The sequence below is a fragment of the Ornithodoros turicata genome, chromosome 9 (assembly GCF_037126465.1).
Source record: "Ornithodoros turicata isolate Travis chromosome 9, ASM3712646v1, whole genome shotgun sequence".
In the NCBI taxonomy this organism is placed as follows: domain Eukaryota; kingdom Metazoa; phylum Arthropoda; class Arachnida; order Ixodida; family Argasidae; genus Ornithodoros; species Ornithodoros turicata.
This window is the reverse complement of record NC_088209.1, coordinates 633,730-641,039: the sequence shown is the minus strand read 5'-3', so window position 1 is coordinate 641,039 and position 7,310 is coordinate 633,730. Positions and strand designations below refer to the sequence as shown.

Sequence of the window (7,310 nt, the reverse complement as noted above, 5' to 3'; positions counted from 1 at the left end):
CATCATATTTCCAAAAGGGAATTGACGTCTTCCTGTCGGCGCTTGCGTCAGCAAAGGCCACCCGTCAAGACATTCCGGAGGGATCCCCCCTCCACCGAGTAGATCCCACACTGTCCTTCATAATACCGTCAACCTGTCATCGGACCATATTACGTCTATCGTCCGTCGACTTCGTTTGAACGTCGCATTCACCCCATACTCTCGCACAAGCTGTGTTATAGTGACACAATGCCATGCTCTTACTGTAATACTAAAAGTACTGTCCAGTACATTCTCATCGACTGTAAGAAGTATTTCACGAGCGTAAGTATTTTTGAGCGACGCGTCCTCCAGTGCCCACTTGAAGCCACTGACACCCTCACTTGTCTTCCTCAAATACTTGGGCCTCGGTCAATCCCGCGCATCAACTGTGAGCTCAATTCAAGCCCTTATCACCTTCTTAGCAGCAACAGGGCTCCTGCGTGAGCTCTGAACTTTCATAATCATTCACCATCATCTCCCCCCTCAATCAATGGGATACGATGTTATCTCAGCGGCGAAACATCCCACTACATCATCATTACCTATTTGTTGTTGTTGTTTGGTCGACCAATAATCGACTTGTATGCATGTTCCAAAAATGAATGCAACATCAGTTATTTTAGGCAGTAACAATTTTATATTACTTTTCGGAGGACTGATATGTGTGGCTGCACATTCTTACTTGTTCCGGGCCTTCAGGACTCGTAATTGGTCGACATAGGATAACTCCATGGGCTCGTATAGAATGCCATAATGGCCTAATCGGAAGTTATATAGGTTCCTACATAACTATAAGGGTCTTATACGATTTTGTATCATCCTATATAGTTTTATACAGGACCTATGTGAATTACTTGTAGGTCAAGAGACAAACTGGTGTTCTGAGGCTGGGACAACATAGAAGGGACAGATACAAACAAAGCCTCAAATGCCTAAGAAATCAATGATGAAAGATGAAGTCACTGAAAAGGTTAGCCAGCTGTAGGGATCGAACCCACATCTTCTGGATTACCGGTCCAGAGCTCTACCAATTGAGCTAAGCTAACACGCCTCTCCAGCGACTTTCGGGGTGCGTCATCTGAAGGGACGACAAACCAGCCACTCACTCTCACTCACCCTCCTTTCACTCTTACATTTTTTGCTCACTCATACAAACATTCATACGACGGAAATTGACGCAAGCGGCACCTGTTGAACAAGAGAGAAACTGGCGTTCTGAGGCTGGAACATGAAACGTGGGTTCGATCCCTACAGCTGGCTAACCTTTTCAGTGACTTTCATCTTTCATCGTTGATTTCTTAGGCATTTGAGGCTTTGTTTGTATCTGTCCCTTCTATGTTGTTCCAGCCTCAGAACACCAGTTTCCCTCTTGGTCAACAGGTGCCGCTTGCGTCAATCTCCGTCGTATGAATGTTTGTATGAGTGAGCAAAAAATGTAAGAGTGAAAGGAGGGTGAGTGAGAGTGAGTGGCTGGTTTGTCGTCCCTTCAGATGACGCACCCCGAAACTCGCTGGAGAGGCGTGTTAGCTTAGCTCAATTGGTAGAGCCCTGGACCGGTAATCCAGAAGATGTGGGTTCGATCCCTACAGCTGGCTAACCTTTTCAGTGACTTTCATCTTTCATACTTGTAGGTCTTTTTCTAACACAGAAACGTTCTATCAGAATTATAGCTCATGCCCCATTTGACAATCAAACCAAATAAGCATTTTGTACATTTAATATAATTAAAGCAACAAGCTTGTATACTTACTTTTCACTTAAAACTCATGTTTTCCGCCAAGTTTTACCAACTCCCTGCCTTCAGTTGCTGACTGGATCTTCTATAGCGATGCAGTACGTACTCTTGCTTCCATGTTTACTACGGGATCCCTGGCATCAGCAGCACAGGATGTCTTGCACACATACCATGTTGCAGTTTTAGAAGGTCATGACATCCAAATGTAGAAGATCATAGTCGCTGTGGCATTGCAGGCAACGAGACTGCGCACGTTGCTGCACGCAGGGATCTTCAACTCTAGCTTGTCCAACTGATGCCCATTTATTTCACCTAGAGTAACGCCGAGCGAATGCTGAACGAGCTCAAGCAACAAACGCACAGCAGCCCCAGACTAACAGGATCTGCTGGGGATTCGCTTCTGTACAATGTCAACACAGAATTACGCTTTCGAGTACCACCTTCCTTCACGCGAGAAACAACGACTGTCCTACATAGGCTACAGCTCATGTACCGTACAGCGCATGTCTTCTCTTCAAACTGAGGAAGCGAAGACACTCCGACCTGTAGTGAGTGTGGTGTTGAAGAGGACTTCTCAGCTGTAGGAAATACGTTGATGCTTCAGGAGTTTTAGCGGCGAGCCCGTCTTGTGTGGACTCCTGAGCCTTCGACATCGCGGAACTGTTAAGTCATTCGTAGTCCGACAAGGCGCTGAGGGCACTTGAAGATTTTCTACATACAACGGGGCGTATGGACATTCTATGACACGCTGAATTGCGACCCCAGCGATTGCGACCTTTTAGACTCACTCGGTTGAAAGTTTTGAGCTAGATATTGGACTCCATTACTTTAACTCTCCCATCTGTTTGCCAGAGTTCGAGGTAACTCGTTACTGTAACTAAGTTCCTTTTTTTTTGTAACTTGTAACTTAACTCGGTACTTTTGCGCCGTGGTAACCTTCAGAGAAACTCGTTCCTTTTTCAGGTAACTTTGCCAAAGTAACTTAAGTCAAGTTCCAAGTTACTTTTAACTCGCTTTTCACTCACGTCCACATATTTTCTTGCTTTCTCTCCGGTTCCTTCATGGCATTTTTTCCATAGAACGTGTTATTCAATCAATGACAGTATTTTATTCAGGAAGTAAGAACCGCTGCCATTGCCGTTCGAATAGACTTCTACCAGAGAAACGTCATCATGACATTGGTAGACAGACTGAAACCGAAACAAATCTGAAGGAGAGGGCTGGGTTCCACGAACGGGCACTTGTTCGCTGCCTCCCATTGAAAGAAAAGTAGGACCGAGGCGCTTCCGGTCAAGAGATACAACGAGTCAAGAGATCCATCGAGTCAGGAGATCCAACCTGTCGCGTGACAGGCGAGTCAAAAGGTCCAAAGCGTCAAGAGTTCCAACCCGGTCAAGAGATCCATCCAGCCATGAGATCCAACCGATCAGGTGACAGGCGTGTCAAGAGATTCAACCAGTCAAAGCGTCATTCTGGTCAGGATTCCCGACAAAAAAGAAAGTCTATCCTTTACCATGTTCATTGCAGAACGATTACGCTAGCTGTACGTAGTATTAAGTTAGGAAGTAATATGCCCGGTAACAGTGAAGACTTTTCGGTGTCTTCTCTCATCTTACCACACACGCACACGCACAAAAAAAAAAATTAGCGAGAAAATCCTGTGGTTGTGCTGTAGGATACGGCGGCGAGTCCCCCTTTTGCCTTTGCACATTTATGTCCATTGCCCCTGCCGTAACACGCTATGCTAACACGCTAGAACGGATGCTTGTTACCAAGAATATTGAGCTCAACTTACAAAGAATCGTAGGCCGCAGGGCTTAAAACTTATCCCTGTCGCGTTCTTTTCATTGCCCCCCACCCCTGTCACGTTATTGTATTCTTTTACTGACCGTGCGGGAAAATACTGTCTGGCTGTGCTTTCCAATCAACATTGACCTGTCACGTTCATTGACCTCAACCCCAAAATTCAGGGTATACTGCTGGACTCAGAGTCGTCTTTGTACTTTTGCGACTGGCGCAGCCGTTCCCACGTTATGCCAGAACTGAAGTTCGTTACCAATAATAATGGGCACAGCCGCAAGGTGCTTTGCCTTTGTCCTTTTGTGGACGGCGGGAAAAATTAAGGGAAAACTTGATACAGAAACACACATGCACACGCACAAAAAAAAGATGGTCGGGCATATGAAGCTATCTTTCGTACTCTGAGAGAGTCCATGATCAGACGGTTCCGCCATGTAGAACGTGTGTTCACAACAGGGACTTGGCTCTTCGACTGCGAGCCTGCTGTGATACGAGAAGTGTTTGAATAATCAACGTGTTTGAAACAGCAGCCGGCCCACCCAATGTGAGTGTACGTAACCCACGCTTCTTTCACCGCTTGTTAGTCATCTTTTTTTTAATCTTTGTCTTTAATCTACCTCATCCTTGTTTTATCCTTTGTTAGTTTATCATTTATTTCCTAATTTCTTTTCTTGTCTTTTTGTTTATTTCTTATTTCTTAATTTTATTTATTTAGTTATTTCCGGAATAGCAAGCCGACGTCCCGTTTTGCTGACCTTTCCCCCGTTTTTTTTCCTTTTCGTCTAATAAATATATCCCCCCCACGCTAACTGTAGAAATAATCTCTAACACGAAGCGCTGAAAAAAAAACAAAAGAAGAAGAGAGAGAGCACTCCTATCAATCCTGTGTTACAAACAGGTTGATCTTACGATGCATCACCTGTTTTTAACACAAATGCCATAAGAGAACTGTCTGCTTTTCTTCGACTGCGCTATGCGTTACAAAGTAAGTAACTAAGTCAATAAAAATGAGATGTTGATTTGCCACCTGCATTTGTATTCTATTTATACCCCCATTAAAACGAGTACCTCGTATTTCGATACGAGCAATTTCTGCTTAGCGATGTGAGAGTTAACGACGCAACACAAAGGGGTCAAAAGATCCAAGCCTGGCGAACCCTCAGACGAGTCAAGAGATCCAACGGGTCACGAGATCCATCGGTGGATCTTTTGACTCGATGGATCTCTTGACCCGTTGAATCTCTTGACGTCCTACCCTATCCTACCCTCGGTCCGATTCCACGTCAAGAGATCCAACGGATGAAGACATCCGTCGAGAGATCCATCAAGAGATCCATATGGTCCCTTTAAGGGACCATATCGTAATCCCCTCAAGACCGTGACTTTTGGGCGCGACCTTCACCTCTAGCTTCGAGCGTAGTTCAATTCTACCAAATTTGTGGCGCTGTCGAACACTATGACGTCATTCGTTTACAAACAGGGAGAGGTCTATTGGTTGGAACGAAAACGACATAAGCGTTTTGCACTCCTCCACAGCCAACTCAAGGTCTAACTCAACTGCTCACGCGCGCTGCACCTGCGTAATGCTATTTTGTGTCCGAAGTGACCTGGAAGTAACTCGTTCTTTTTTTAAGTAACTCAGTAACTGCGAGTTACATTTGAGGATCAAGAACTTCGTTATTAACTTAGTTACATTTTGCACACGGTAACTTCTCAATCTATGCTGTTTGCACGTTCTGTGCGTAAGCACATGTTTCACTTCGTCGCCAACCGACACGCACATTTTTCTTTCTTTATCACAACTGGATAAGTAACAATGGTTCTCTGGTTAGGTCAGGTTCTCCCTTCTCTACCAGGTTGACTCAGAGCTCGCAGTTAGTCTACCGCTGCCGTTACAGAGGAAGTTTGCCACGTTGTTTCACCTCAGTATTGGCGGCAGCAACTCCAGGCCACCTTGTAGCACGACTGGACAGTCGTCATTTTGATGCAGTGAAGGTCCTGGGTGTTTGGCCCACGATCAAACAGTTCCAAGCCCTGCAGGCGTTCGCGCAGTTTTTATACAGACACTAAAGTGTTGGATGTCTTGTGACGTTGAGCTCACTGTGACAAACATGTGACGCATCTGACACGCGACCGCTGTTTTCTTTTAAACTTTTAACTATCATTTTCTTTACTTCACTGGATATTTCATTCAGCTGGAGTAGCCGACTCTCTTCATGAACGCCACATTCTCCATTTTAATGAGTTAGCATTAGGAGTGTCAAAATGGAAAAAGCTGTATGCATGTGTGTCTGTGAATGAGATGGTTTAGCCTCACCGGAGCAAAGGTAGGTAGGGGAGGAAGGTAGGTTAAGGGGGCCTAAGAGGGTAAATTTAAATGGAGATAAATGATTTGAGATTGAAGTAGTTGAAGGTAATTAAGAGTTAAGAGCACTTAAATGAAATAAAGATTACCCAAGGTAATCGCAGGTAATTAAAGCGAATTAACGTCAATTAAAGAAAAATTGAGAGTAATTAACCTAGTAAAAAGAAGTGCATTAAATTCAAGATTACCTCAGGTAACCTGCGCTTACCTTCTGTGATTAAAGGGCAATTGAAATTGGTTGATGCTAATTAAAGGTTCATTAAATTGACTTAGATATATAATAATTGAAAGAGTTGAACATGAAGTCAAGTATAGACCAGAGGTGAACGACCGGAAATCAAGATGGAGCGGAAGTGGATACCAGGAAGTCAAGTGTGGATCGGAAATTTTTTTCTGTTTTCGTTCCACCAAACGAACAAAGCGACAATGGAGCTCGTGCTCTAATGTAGGCTGCATTCCATGCAACACAGACGAAATGTACAGCAGCGACAGTACACAGGACTTCTGTATGTTGTATGTGTGTTCCATGTAAAAATGATTTTTTGTGTGGGGGGACTGCATCACGGGCTTGCCTAGCAGTCCTTATCTAACAGTTTATATACATACTGAAGTGAGACAAATACAACAAACTTCCAAAGAGCGAGCTCATACCGGCAGTAGTCTTACCAGCGCCCCGTGCGTCGCCAGCAACGATGATGAGTTCAGCCCGCAACTTACGCACCCATCCTAGACAGGGCCAGCGAGAGGGGGGTTCAGGCGAAGGTGGAGTCTGGGGCCCGGACCTCTTGAAGGGCCCTGATGAAGCAAAAAAGACACGACGGTTGCTTGCACCAGGAGCTAAGCCTGTGTGTCTGGAGCAGGGGGTCAGTGCCGTGCAGTACTCATTCCCTGGGCCCGAACTTTCTCTCGCCTGGTCCTGGATCTTAAAATTTTACGGATTCGCAAAACCCGACGTCTTCATTTTATGTACTATCACACATTTCGTACGATATTGCCTCGGTGGCATGGAGAACCTTCCTTCATCATCTTCACATCAAGTGCCACGTGCAATGGGGTAGGGTACCGCGCACCTCTGCGGTGAGACACCCCACCCTATCTCATCGTCACCGTTTATTGTTGTTGTTGTTGTTCAGTCTCGCTTGTGCGTTATGTGACGATAACCCATTTCCCTGAACCTTACAGGTGTTCAAGAAACCGTGAACTGCACCCGCTGTGGTCAACAAATTCCTGACTCCTGTGCGGGTGAGGGTCACCTATGGCTTCCTTCAACTGCTCATGTGTGCGAAGGTTTTGTCAGAGCACGTGGTCGGCGCTTGCAGGAGGTCATCACTGCTATCCACAACGATCATCTTCAAATGCTAATCATTATGTATCCATTAGAATAGAGAA

The 7,310-nt window shown here is 45.1% G+C and overlaps 1 non-coding gene across 1 annotated transcript; it reads right to left on the bottom strand.

Annotated features, from left to right (window-relative positions):
• Positions 1 to 994: 994 nt before the first annotated feature.
• On the bottom strand, positions 995 to 1,067 carry Trnat-ggu (transfer RNA threonine (anticodon GGU)). The gene has a single exon. It is a non-coding gene; the product is annotated as a tRNA-Thr (tRNA).
• Between the last annotated feature and the right edge of the window lie 6,243 nt (positions 1,068 to 7,310).